This window comes from Schistocerca americana, chromosome 1 (assembly GCF_021461395.2).
Source record: "Schistocerca americana isolate TAMUIC-IGC-003095 chromosome 1, iqSchAmer2.1, whole genome shotgun sequence".
NCBI classification, from domain to species: domain Eukaryota; kingdom Metazoa; phylum Arthropoda; class Insecta; order Orthoptera; family Acrididae; genus Schistocerca; species Schistocerca americana.
The window spans coordinates 685,566,698-685,582,112 of NC_060119.1; positions in this window are offsets into that span (position 1 = coordinate 685,566,698).

Genomic DNA, 15,415 nt, shown 5'->3' on the forward strand with positions numbered 1-15,415 from the left:
ATATTAATATTCCATGTTATCATTTTGGTAGTACATTAGGTACACCAAACAGTAGGACCATAATGACCTCTCCATCGTTCAAGGTGGTGGACAGCTTGATATGTCAACACCACATTGTTGTAGAATCCATACTCTCACATCAACGTAGAATTAGTGCAAAAACCAAATATAGTGCTCCATGATCATGAGGATGGACAGGACAAACGGATATTGCAGTAATTTCTGGTAATTAGGTCAGAAGGTCAAGGACATTAAGTCTTATGCTAGTCATCATTGAGAATTACACTAGTCTATCAACCGATTTGAGTAATTATTGGCGTTCATTGGTTAGTTACTAAACATTTCTGTACTATGTATGGAGTATTACAGAACAGTATTCATAAGTCATCTTATTACAGTAATTATTACAGAACATTATTCATAAGTCATCTAATACAGTAAATATTGGCACTCATTGGCCAGTTACAAAGCATTGTTTTATGCATTATTCAGAAGTCATCATTAATTATAGGCATAGCATTCATACATAATTCATCTAATTATAGTAATCATTGGCATTCATTGGCCAGTTACTAAACATGTAGCAAGTATTGAATATTGCAAAACACTATTCATAACTCATCTGATTGCGGTAATTATTGGCACTCATTGGCCAGTTACAAAGTATTCATACAGTTTTACAAAACATTATTCTGTATTATTCAGAAGTCGTCATTCAAAACAAGAGTTAATTATTGGCAAAGCATTTATAGAGTATAACTAAAATATTATTTACAGAAATTATTGGCATAGCATTTATGCATTATCACAAAACATCATTCAGTATTACTCAGAACTCATCATTCAAGTGACATAGGACATATTTAAAATGTAACACACTGTAGCTATTATGTCCAATAATACATAGATATAATGGATTCAATACATCTGAGAAATTTGCATTATATTTAGGACTAGAAATATATCCTAAACTGATGGCATTATTTAGTTATATACTGGTAATAGCTGGGACTGGTAATAACTTTTTTTTGTGTGTTAGCAATGCATTGTGTTGGGATCGATAATTGCTGGAGCATGAAAATATATGCTTTTGACTTATTGCTGGAAATAAGGATTAATAACGTCATTCCTCATGAGTCAGCTGTAGCAAGGCTATGAAACAAGTAGAGTATATGTGATCACATTCATCAATGATACACACAAATGGATAAAAAAATGCAAGTACTAGAACAGGTTTAATGACTAATTGCTTATAGCACATTAATTTCATGAATAGCTTCTCCTGAAAAAAATACAAAATGGATTATTGAGCTGAAAGAAGAAATGCATATTATGCTGAAAAGTAGTGAACTAATTGCTTATAGCACATTAATTTCATGAATAGCTTCTCCTGGAACTAATTGCTTATAGCAATTAACAGGTAATGAAACGTGTACTCAATATGTATGTACTCTAGCTGTCTTTTCCAAAACATTTAGTCATTATACCATGCAACATAAGACATACTGTCAAAACGAACTGCAACAAATACTTAAATAACTACATAGCATCTCTTAACTAATAGTAAATATATAAACTTCATCATTATTCTCATCTGCAAGGAAAAACTTCATTATTCATATTACCATAACTTCATCACCATCATCACCTGCAAACAAAAACCTTATTATTCATATTAGCATATTCTTCATATAATTATTCGTCATCATTTATTATCATCTGCAAAAACGGACACTTCATTATTCGTTATTCATATTACCATTTACTTCATACAACTATTCATACTATAGAGTTTCTTATTTCTAGCATATTTCATCACTAAAACTAAGATGTGTAGTTCTGTCTGACAGTCTGCATCAATCGCCTCGTATTCTGAAAGAAAAATAATTAGTCAAGACTGCTATCATACGATGTGTATAGTACATTCTGGTTAATGCTTGTTAATTCTGATCCATTTACTCGTCATGACAAGATATTGCATTTTCTTTCGTTCATTCCGATGGTAAAATTTCCATTTCAGAGTAAACCACTGCGGTTTGTTTTTTTTTTTTTCTTGTACACGTTATTGCTTTCTGAAAAAAGATGAATAAGGATTAATATCTTGCATTTAAATCATATACCCATTAGATAAAAACTTGTTTCTAGTGATATAATTAAGCATACAGCATAGCATGACAGAAAACTTATTATGTCAAAAACATAGACAGTTTTCAAGTGCAAAAAATATATACACAGTATCATAATGTAGTAGCAAAAAAAAAAAAAAAAAAAAGTAGAATAGTCAAGATATTGAGATATCATAAGGAAAATGTCAAAGTCAACTGGTGTTTGTTATATCTTCAAGATTACATAGTGCGTACAGACAAAAGTTCTACTTTCGATAGGAAAACAATCATACATACACGAAAAATGAAAAATGTGCACGGTCTGATATATAACGACAAGAAAAGCGACCTGCTAACCTTACCTTGCTGGGCACTTGCCAGAAAAAAAATGATAATCATCAGTAAGTGTTCATATAAATATAATTGCATAAGTGGTCATATAAAATTCAGGAAATGGCATTACAGTGTGATAAATCATAAAGTATATTCATTCAATAAAGGGTTTAATATTGGAGACATGGTGATTGCCTTTACTTATCTGGTTCTCAAAGTTTCAACATGTAATACATTGGGGTGAGGAATGCTGCGAATTCGATATGGACCTGCGTATAGAAGCTCAAATTTACTACATCTACTCTTTCCTCTGTTGGATAAATAGTGTGTACGTACTAATATCTTCTGTCATATGTGAAAGTCACGGCGTGTACAAACCTGTTTTTGCTGTCTTCTCCGGCGCTCTGCGGCACATTTCATGTTGTTCAGTGCAGTGTCAATTATTTCATGGTGGCAAAGTCGACGAGGTGTAGGAAAGGATACTAATTCTTTAATTTTGTTAGGTGGTTCAACATTATTCAGTATAACAGTCGGAGATAGCATAGTAGATTCATTTGGTATGGAGTTAATTACATCCTGGAATGAGACTATGTGTGTGTCCCAATCAATAGGTTTTTTATGGCAGTATATTCTACATAGTTTACCAATTTCTTTCATTAGTCGTTCACAAGGGTTCGAAGAAGCGTGATACTTGGATATGTAGATCGGAGAAATGTTTCTTGTTCGTAACATACGTGTCCATATCGCAGATCGAAATTGCGGTCCATTGTCGGAAATTACTTTAAATACATGCCCTACATGAAACAAAAAATTTTTTACAAATGCATTCGAAATAGATTTAGCAGCAGCTTTGCGTAACTGAGTGAAGGTTACAAATTTCGAAGTGAGTTCAACAGCGACAAAGATATAACAGAAACCTCTATTAGTTCTGGGAATCGGACCAAAAATGTCTACAGCGGCCATGTGTCTCAATTTAATGGGTACAATGGGATGTAACGGAGGAATGTCTGAAGTCGTGTTTGATTTAGCTTTCTGGCAGATTTTACATGACGCTAAAACTCATCGAATACGTTTCTTCATGTTGGCAAAATAACAGTTCTGTCTCAGTATAAGAAAACATTTTCTGGCTCCGTAATGTGCGTAACTTAAATGAGTATACCAAATTAATTTGTTAACAAGCTCGTCATGAATGCAAAATAGCCAGTTGTTGTTGTCAGGGTGAGAGCGGCGAACAGTATAATGGTTTCTAATGGTAACATTATTCTTATCTTGCCAAAGGTGTTTAATTTCTTTCCACACGTTGTCTTTGCTCTGCTCTTGTGATATGTCTCGTAATGACGATGAAATGAAATTTTCAAATGCGACTTGCTGAATATACATGACGCTAAAATTTGCTTGGCAGAAGCTGGTTGCGATGTCTTGCTGATTGTTGCTGAGAGAACGGGATAGTGCGTCTGCTACAATATTTTGTGTAGCGAGAATGTGAACAATTGTAAAATTAAATTCTTGTAAATAAAGTTTCCATCTGTTTAATCTGTCATGTGAAAATTTAGTTGAAAGTAAAAACTGTATAGCTCTATGATCTGTGTAAACGGACGTATGTCTTCCATAAAGGAAATGCCTAAATCTTGTAAATGCCCATACAACACATAATGTTTCAAGTTCTGTAACAGAATAATTGCGTTCAGCAGGTGACAGAATGCGACTTGCAAAGGCGATGTTTTTAATTGCTGTAGTACCGTCTTCTTCAATTTCCTGAAAAATGTGTACGCCTAAAGCGGTGTTAGAAGTGTCGGTGGCAATGGAAAAAATTCTGGTAGGATCTGGGTGTGATAAAAGTGGTGCTCAACAAGGCATGTTTCAAATTAACAAACTCAGACTGTGCTTGACTATCCCAGGACCAAATAGCGTTTTTACCCGTCAGTTGGCATAATCTAGGGGTGTCTAAAGCAGAGTAATGAATAAATTTGTGGAAAAAGTTAATTAAACCCAGAAAGCTGCGTAGTTGTTTCTTCGTCGTTGGAACAGTAATGTCACGTAAAGCTTGAAGATTTTCCGGGTCAGGCACAATGCCTTCTGCAGAAATTACATGTCCAAGAAATTTTACGGAAGTTTTACCAAAGTACGATTTGCTAAGATTAACTGTGAGTCCTTGTGCACGAAAAGTTTGTAACAGTTGTTCAAGAATCAGACTGTGTTCAGACCAGTTAGCTTATGCGATAACGATGTTGTCTACATACGTTGTGATTCTGTCTTTCATGCAAAAGTGTGTATCGGATGTCATCAAAACTAATAACATTTTCGTGAACGAGAGTCTGTGTGTCAAAAGTATTGCTTGCGTTGCTGGAAGATGCAACCTGTACTGTATCTAGTCAAATTCTTTCTGACGTGCTGTTATTTGCGGGAGGATGCTGTGGCGTTTCAACTATTTGTACTGTTCTGTTATTTCTTCCTGACGCATTAGGTTCGGGATGATACCTACTGTCTGGTCCATTCATGATAATCTGTTGTTGCGGATGATTTTTCTGCTGGTAAGACCGACTGTTATTAAACGTACGCTGAAAATTGTGCTCATTACTTTTACGTCTGTCATGATAGTCATTACTATACGGCGCGTTGCGATAGGAGTTGAAATGATGTGTTTTCTGTACGTAGTGATTTCCTTGTTGCTGTGCGTTACTATTTGGCGGAGCCGACGCTATACGTGTAGGGGGCGAAACATTAAAGCTTGGTTGACCTTGTATACCACATTGTTGGTTAGGTATGCTAACAGGCTGGCTTTAATGCTCTTGCGGGGAAAACCCTCTATTGTTGCCAAAATGCGTCTGCGATAGCTGAAAATTTTGTACATACTGATGATTAAAATTTTGTTTGTTATTAAAATTATGCTGTTAGTTCTTTTCATTCCGGGAGTGTCTAATGAAAACTGTCACTTTCGGTAAAACTTGTCATATCTGGTTTTCTTTACTCGTTCTTAATTCTAGATAGATCGATAGTTGAAGAGTTGTTTTGATAGATATAAAGGACAGTAGAAGAGAAGGCAGCAGTGCAGAAAACTAAAGATGAAATAGCACTACTACGGCTCGGGGCCCTGTGCACGCTACGGCACATATTCATCGAAGTGTAATGAATCCTCTGAGGTCTCTTAAGCGCTGCAAATAAATTTTAATTTCTGCATTACAGGCAATGCCGGTGAAAATTCAAAAACAAATTGTCATATCCAGTCCAAAGCGTGACTCTGTGTTCTGTCATTAAATTTTCTCACGGTTAGAAAGTGCTTATAATCAAAATTATCGTCTCTGAATGTCTGAGCAGGTTCAGGATTGTATGATAATCCGTTTGTCTGTGTCTGCCCGGAATCCAAGTCACGTACTCTAAGTAAATTACCTAAGTTATACGGGCTGTGTGAGTGTGAGAAATGTTCGGAATGTGGCGCATGCTGTGTCGTGTTAGAGGCTGAAACATTTTTCATCTCTGTCACTTCTTTCTGTAAAGATGACAATTTTCTACGTAATGTATTATTAGACGAACCTATCTCACTGATCGTCTGATGTAAATTTTGGAATTCGGGTGTTTGATTAAACGAAACTGGTGACGTATCGTCTGATTCGGTGTTATTGTTATTTTCGATAACGTCAATACGCCTGGCAAATTCATCAAATTTTTCAGTCAGTGCTTTAACCTGATCATCGTTTTTAGAATCACAGGCATTGATTTGTTTTTGTATTTTACGTGTGGTTTTGTTCAATTCCTTAACGCTTGCTTTGATGGCATCGGGATCCTGTATTAGGTCCAACTTTTCAAGTCTGTTGGTCATTGTCTGAAAGTCTAATGTGTGTGTGTCTGTTTTTGTTTTAAAATCGGAGATTTCATCATGCAATTCGGTGTTCAACTTTTTGATTTCGTCTGATACTGTAACAATATTGTTGTCTAGGTATGTTTTACTTTCGTAAATAACTTACGCTTGTCTTCCTGTCTCTGTGCCGTAATTGTTTCCATGACTTGTTGCTTTACTTTATTCTGTTCCTGTATAAATTTACTGTAACGCGTTTCACTGTTTTGTAGGTGGTGATTAAAACGCTCGTCAATTTGGCTGTTCTGTTGGTCAATTTTCGCTTCTACCTTCGCATCCAGTGTGCGTGAAAGTTCTGCTGACATTAATTTAAACTCGTCGCGTAACTGTGTTGCGTTTTCAGAACATTGTTTAGCGACTGCACTAATTTCATCTCTAAGTAATTTCATTGTGGCTGCATGTATATTACTTAATTCTTGTGCCACAGATCTAATTTCTTCCCTACTGTTCCTAGCACAAGCCTTAATTTCCTCACGTAATTGTTCTTTAGTATCATGAATTTGCACGGCAACGGCTGTAATCTGTTCACTAAGCTGTTTGAAATTGTTGTCTTGTTTTTCATTCGACTGTTTGAGATTTTCATTAAGTTGTTGTTTGAGATTTTCATTAAGTTGTATCAATAATGCCATAACTCGATCCATGCCAAAATTACCTACTCTATTCTCTGTGCTGTATGATGGTGTATCTGCATGTGTCACGTTTTGTGTAACCATTTGGTCATTTTCTGATTCTTGAAAAGGTTTGCCAATCGGATGTGCACTGTTGGTCACTACCTCGGAATCAAATAAATCTGACGTATTTTGAGTACATTGTTCACCTTCGTTAGAAACAATTATCTGTTCGCTACGTAAATTTTGCAAATTAGGTGTGTCAAATTGGGCAGCGTTCACTGTAACGGAACGTGCCGCGTCATCAATTGTCGTTGAATTAACAGAGGACACTATTGAATTTGTTTGTAACCTAGTAATAACACAATGTAACTAACCTCTCAATTAAATTGTCGCTCACTTATAGCTGTAATTGACTGTGAATTTAACCTGGTAAATTTTGGACGTCAGCAGTGCTGCGTCATGGCCCTGAAAGATAATTCTGAGTAAAAAAAGAAAAATTCTTACCTTAATGAAGTCGCCGGATAACGCATATATATCTGCTCTTACGATAAATTTTTCTGGCACAGCCATGTGCAATGCTGGCCGATAGATTTGTCATTTATGAAAAGAAACAACTGATTTTTCTTTTGCAATAATCGGGATGATCATGGATTGGAGAAATTAGTAAATTATTTAAATTGAAATGAATGGTTGTTAAAAGTTACTTTTTATGAGAAAGATTATTATTAGGAAATTTTTTAAACATTTACATGGGACTTGAGATAACAATACTACATATGCGCGAGGCTGCTTTTACCTTATACAATAATGTTCAGGGTCCGGCATCGCTGCACCACGACCGGCCCAGCCAACACGATACACCAAACCAGACTAGACTGCTCGCTAGCAACAACTTACTGCTACAGCTACACAGTTCCTACAGCAGTCAACACTGCTCTCTGGTCTGAGATTCTCTTATACCTTACATATCGCAGGCAGCGCGTGAGCAATACATCGAAACTACACCTGCTCGGACCTCTTACACACTTCATAAATTTTTATTCAGCAATTATACACAGTATGCACTGCATCAACAGGAAACACCAGTACAGAATATATAAAATATAGCCCTCTCATAAGCACAGAATTCAGCATGTATTTCTCTCAAACGTATTGGCAGTACATTAGATTCTGTTGCCCCACTGTTCGAAGTTGCCTACGTGCACACTGATCATATGGAGATATTTTGCAATGTACCTTTAAACAGCTTTAACACCAGGCAGTTATGTGTTCAGTCTTTCCAACACAATAGATAACCACCATCTGTAGACCGAACAAGGTTGTAACGGTGGAGTGCTGTAGATAAATGAATGTGTCACCCGATTTCACATGGAGTGCAGAGTCATTGTACATTACTGTAGTGGACAGAGTTACAGCACCACAGTAAATGCCCAGAGGAAGACGGCTCAGATGATACTCGGCGGTCAACTGCTGTTTGATGTAGCCTTTTGCACGGCATAGTTCATTCATTCTGTCTCCGTAAACCGCACTTTAACACTTTTAGCTGCATTCTCGATCTCTGTCACAACACGCCAGTCTCTGTTTGCGGTTGCTTCTATACCAGTATGTAAACGCTTCGAACCACCAATGGTTAAATTATACACTGAAGTGAGCAGTAGCGGTGCACATCCACTACATCCTCACTTTGTCCATGCAGCATCACAGGAATATTCTGCGATGGTGTGTATGATGGGATCCAGTACCGAACTGCGTCATGCTTATTAGTACCGCCGGTGCACTTCAGCGAGTCAAAGGCTGGCTGCGTGTCTTCAAGCGACAGTAACACCTCATCGTCCTGCTCCATCAAGTTGGAGCGCAACAGGATCCCAGGGTGCCTCCGCTGCTGCGGGTCCCGACGGGCTTGGACACGTACTGCTGCAGACCCCAACAGAATGGAGGACGTCGCACCCACTGATGAGCAAACGATAATAGCAACGCAAAGATTTCATCCTCATCACACGAGGGTAAACACAGACATTAAGCAAGAGATACTTATTCTTCTGCTGATTCAATGTATCATACAAAATACATCTCAGTAGCAACTTTGAGTAGACAAGGTACAGCATATTATTAAATCATCAGCAAAACAACACTGGGCAACTGTATGTCACTGGTCAAGTAGTAAAGAACGAGTACTATAGACCATTACAAGGAAATATGCTCAAAATGTAAAATGCAATGTTAAGGCTATACCCTGGTAGGCTCTCAGTCACGTAAAATGTAAATTTAAATTAGTTAATTTTCGCATTACGTTCTTCCAATTTATTTATTTATTTATAACTTACAACCTTCATTGGTCCAGAAAAGAAATTTGACAATTCTACGTGAAAAAAGCTGTTCTAGCTCTTGAAAGATAGAACAATACCATATATGTACAAAAAACAAAGGGTGAGAATAGGTATTAATAGAGAATTGTGTAAAGAAAAAATTATGAAAGGAGGTATGTCAAGAATGATTGTTATCTTCTCATTTGTTTTATCTTTTTCATGAAAAAATTGGTGAGGATCTTCAAAGAAAAAACATCAGGAGTTAAAGGGAAAGGAATGTCCGCCCTTGGCGTAAGATTTTTACGTTATATTGCCTTAATAGTTAATAGTGAAAAACATGTGTGGAATACACTTTCTCTAAACTTCCCACCGAGCGAGGTGGCGCAGTGGTTAGCACACTGGACTCGCATTCGGGAGGACGACGGTTCAATCCCGTCTCCGGCCATCCTGATTTAGGTTTTCCGTGATTTCCCTAAATCGTTTCAGGCAAATGCCGGGATGGTTCCTTTGAAAGGGCACGGCCGATTTCCTTCCCAATCCTTCCCTAACCCGAGCTTGCGCTCCGTCTCTAATGACCTCGTTGTCGACGGGACGTTAAACACTAACCACCACCACCACCATCTAAACTTCCAGCATTATAAAATAGTTTTAACTTAAAATTAGCAGTTAATAAATCAAATTAGTGACAATAAGCAAGTAAAAATTGAGAAGGATATCTGACCACAAAACTGAAAGAAATAAAAAAGGAAATTTGATAAATTTTATTATTAAGCACCTTAATTACAGAAGACAACAGATGCAGCACTGAAATCAGAAAACGAATTACCACAGCTAAATGTATTGAAGGAAATCAATCCTTCAGTACAGAAAAGAGAAAATGAATAATTTGTAAAAACGTCCCTATCAGGTGTGGTCCTGTGTGATGGACACTCTGAAATACAGACAAGAAAAGGTTTCAAATGGTAAGAATGTGGCTGTGGAGAAGGCTATAAACACCAGTTTGACAGAAAGAAAAACCAATGAAAAGGTTCTGAGAGAGACCAGCCATCAGAGAAACCTCATAACAACGATTCAAAAAGGAAAAGAAGTCCTTTTGGAAATTTATAAAGAATTTTTTATAAAGAATTTTTCTAAGGTCTATTTGAAATAATAAATAACCGAAATGAGCAAGAAGTGACAAGCATAAAACAATGATTGTTGATCTACAATTAAGTAATGTAAATGAGCGTGTAATTAACTGATGACCTCATCTCGTTATGATACGATGAATGAACTTTTAGTTAATTGTAATTTTAAATGTAGAATTCTGAGCCAAAAGAACGAAATTAGATATGCTGTCCAACTCAAAATCAATAAACTGCACTCACATAGTCGACCTGTATCGTTACTTAGATGTAAAAAGCTGTATGAAGAAAAATAGAGAAAAACCTTTTTTGACCTTACATATAGTCCCATAGCAATATGGTATCAATATTGCTGACTAATAAGTATGTATGGACCCAGAAATCCTTTAAGTTATTTGAAATGCACTGATGCGGCCAACCTCTACAGCTCTCATAATACTGAAGATAAACCAACCCTATACACATATACCGGGTGATCAAAAAGTCAGTATAAATTTGAAAACTTAATAAACCACGGAATAACGTAGATAGAGAGGTAAAAATTGACACACATGCTTGGAATGACATGGGGTTTTATTAGAACAACTCCATATTGCTAGACGCGTGAAAGATCTCCTGACCGCGTCGTTTGGTGATGATCGTGTGCTCAGCTGCCACTTTCGTCATGCTTGGCCTCCCAGGTCCCCATACCCCAGTCCGTGTGATTATTGGCTTTGGGGTTACCTGAACTCGCAAGTGTATCGTGATCGACCAACATCTCTAGGGATGCTGAAAGACAACATCCGACGCCAATGTCTCACCATAACTCCGGACATGCTTTACAGTGTTGTTCACAACATTATTCCTCGACTACAGCTATTGTTGAGGAATGATGGTGGACATATTGAGCATTTCCTGTAAAAAACATCATCTTTGGTTTGTCTAACTTCGTTATGCTAATTATTGCTATTCTGATCGGATGAAGCGCCATCTGTCAGACATTTTTTTGAACTTAAGTATTTTTTTTGGTTCTAATAAAACCTCATGTCATTCCAAGCATGTGCGTCAATTTGTACCTCTCTATCTACATTATTCCGTGATTTATTCAGTTTTCAAATTTATACTGACTTTTTGATCAACCGGTACATCAACTGTCAATTTCAAGTACTGCTTTTGGGTGGAGTTATTGGGCAACAAGAACAAAAAACGTTTATAAGACGTTCGAACTCACATGGTATAATTTTCTTATTTCTTCTTTTACTTCTGCCTTTGTCCAGCAGTTTTTGCAGGGTCGACATGGTTACGATTTGATTTGGCATGGTTAATTGAAGAGGTGGCCAGATGCCCTTCCTATCGCCACCCCGTACCCCCTGGGACGCAATTAGTGTACCCCGGCTGTCTGCATCTAGTGTAAACCATGAAATAGTGCAAACGTGTTTCTGTTTTAGATGTCTGCATGTCGTGTAACTAAGGCGGGACGTGGGGACCAGCCCGGTATTCGGCCTATTGGAATGTGAAAATATGCCTAAAAACAACATCCAGGCTGGCCGCCACACCGGCCTTCGTCGTTAATCCGCCGGGCATATTCGATCCGAGTCCGGAGCGCCTACCCGACTCCACGAAGCAGTGCATTAGCGCTCTCGGCTAACCTGGCGAGTCGAACTCAGGTCGTATAAAGGTGGTAGGCAAATCTGATCGCTTCAAAAAAAAGTTTAGTAAATGAGATCACGGAATCTGCGTAACACTAATAATGCACTGAATTAATAGGACGATTTGTGAGTACTTTTCTATAAATAACCAGAAAATTTGTCAGGGGGGGGGGGGGAGTACACTAAATTTATATCCAGAATAAATTTTTCACTCTGCAACGAAGAGTACACTGATATTAAACTTTCTGGCAGATTAAAACTGTGCTGGACCGAGACTCGAACTCGGGACCTTTGCATTTCGCGGGCATTGCCTTTCGCAGGCAAGGGGATGAGGTACTGGCGGAAGTAAAGCTGCAAGAGCGGTCGTTAACTACTGCTTGGGTAGCTCTGTCGAATGATCATTAGTCCGTCAAAGGCGAAGGTCCCGAGTAAAAGTCTTGGTGCGACACACAGTTTTACTCTGCAAGGAAGTTTCACTACAATTGTATGTTGGTTCTGTTGCAGCTAAAATGAAGTTGCAGGTAGATAAATTACAATATTACAGCTGGAATAACATTTTAGTTTCAAGAGCAAATAGGTACTACTTTTTCCACACATGGGAGATACCATTTGCCGCCTTCCCTGCTACCACTTCCATCAGACATAGTTGTCTTTCCTTGCACTCTTCGTACGATATTTAAATTAATTCTGAATCTACTGGAACTTTTTTGTATGTAAATTAAAGGTGGTTAACGCACCTGCCTAGTATGCAGGAGATCCCGGGTTCGAATACCGGTCGGGTGCACATTTTCACTCGTCACCACTGATTCCACGTAATGTCCCGATGCAGCTGACACCAGTGATCTCCTCCCTTTCCTCTCCTTCCTCCCACCGCTGCCTTCAGTTTACATAATATGTACCTCAGCTGTGGATTCTGCATGGTGTCTGTTCTTTCGGACATGTGTAAAAGAACAGACACCACGCATTCATATAACTTGTTTTTGTATTAACTAGTACAGAGACATTCCCCCGAACCATGAAAAGTTTGATGTCCCCACATTATTACTAAAAATTCCGATAAATTTCGGTGATGTCATAAATCAAACAAATTTAACATTTTTAATTCAACTAAATACCTAGGCATTACAATCAGGCCTAACTTAAACAGGAAACATCACGTAGAAAACGTGGAACGTGCGAACAAAAGATAGCGTTAGATGTAACTTATAAGATGAAATAAATCTGGCTACACCACGCGGTATTGCTACTCGATATGCGATCCTCACCAGATAGGACTGACAGAGGACATTGAAAATATTCAGACGATAAGCAAGTTGGAGTAACAGTCGTTAAAATTAAGACACTTTTCATCGCAGTGATATCTTGTCGTGATACTTCAGTTACCACCTTTCTCCTCCGAATTCGAAAATATTTTGTTCACTCCCACCTACATACGGAGAAGTGACCATCGTGATAAAATCAGAGCCCACATTGAAATATTTACGTGTTTTATACCACTATTAGAATGTCGAACCGTCGAAAAATTGAAAGTGTTTATAGAACTCTGGCGAGTACTTAAGTGTGAATGCAAAGTACTGATCAGATGTAACAGAAATACATTTCTGAACCTTATTCCAGTGTTAAATACTGAAGAAGTAGAGCACTTGACCGCTAAAGGCAAAAGTCCCGTCTTTGAGTCTTTGTCTGGCACTCGATCTACCAGGAACACTCACATCAGCGCACGCTCCACGGACGTGAAAATCTCATTCAAGATATAGTTCATTTCCAAGGTAATATCTGACATCTTGAAAAGCATTTAAGTAAAAAGTGAAACGTCCCCTTAGAAAAATTATACATGACTGTGTTTAAACTGACACACAATATTTTTTAGCGCAACACAATCTGACTTTCAAAATCCCTACAAAAGAATGGCCCTGACTAACATTAACCTATACCTTTCACAAATCACTTACCTCACCAAAAATCTTCGTTACTCGAACTACTGCAATACAGAGAGCGCCACTACTGCCAGCTAAATAAAAGATTCAAACTACTGAAGGCACTAACTACTAATAGGCATAGTTAGCAAATGAAAGATTTTGATAGAGAACAAACAACGTATTTACCTTACTAGTGTTCAAAAGTCATAATATATATAGCAGTTCATGACATCCAGTCTTACAAATTTCAAAATTCCGCCATCTCTCTCCCCACATCCACCACTGCTGGCGGCTCACCTCCAACTGCTCAACGCTACCCGCTGTTCACATCCATCTGCCTAACACTACAATTGGCAGAACAATGCAAACTAGCCACAGACTGCACACAGCACACCCAGTGATTTTTCATATGGAGCGCTACGTGGCGTTACCAATAAGAAAACCTAAACAGCCTACTTACATAGCCCCCATGCTTCCCACAATAATTTTTACAAATTGTTTTTGGCACTAACCAATACAGATTTGAAAAAAATTTTCATAATTACAGTAAGAAAGATATCATATGCACACACTTAGTAATACAATGTTAGTCAAAAGCTAAAATCTTCTCACAGTCCATAAAGACATCCTGATCATTCATCACAGTAAAACTGCCGTTTCTTTTCTCAAAGTCTGAGCAGTAAGAGACGATGCACACGGAAGTAGTGGATTTCCATGCAGTCTTGAAGAAGTAATGTTGTCCTTCCAACGGAAAGACAGTGCTGACTCTTGATATACTGACAGGTAATGGGCCACAACAGAGCAAACCCACCGCAGAGTCGGTCGAAGTTTTGAAGAATATTGGTAGGTAGGTCATCACAGAACAGACCACTGTAGTCTTTTTAGAGATTACGGTATTGGTGGGCCACCAGAGGTAAAGACCCACTGCAGTCCTTGTAGAAATAATTGTATTGGTGGGTCATCAAAGGTGCAGACCCACTGTAGTCCTTGTAGAGACGGCCAGCAGCCATCTGTTGCGACTGTGCAGGTGCACAATCACCATCGATGAGTCTTGCAGAGAATATAGCAAGTCCATAAACCACCACTTGTGCACTCACAAAGTTTTTTGGAATTGTCCTTAGAACCAGCAATGCTGTTAACCAGTCCCTTGCTGAATTATCAACACACGTGGGAGCATTAACAGTCCTCTTTTTTTTCACATATTGTGCATATACTATGACCAACAGAAACGTGTGCAGTGAAATGTAACTTACAAGTTACTTAATTTGATGAACTGTTGTCAATTACAATTTTATAACAGAAGAATACAGTTACAAAGGCACAAAATACATCATTAAAGAACATAACAATACAGATAACATTTGTAGTACAGGCTTTACAAAAGAATCGAAATAACATATACATGGAATTATACAGAAATTATGACATGAGTACATATATAAAAGATCAGAATAACTTTTGCAACATCAACTTCACACATGAGCATTAAAACAGAACAGAATAAATAATGTCTAAACATCTTTACAAAGAAAATAA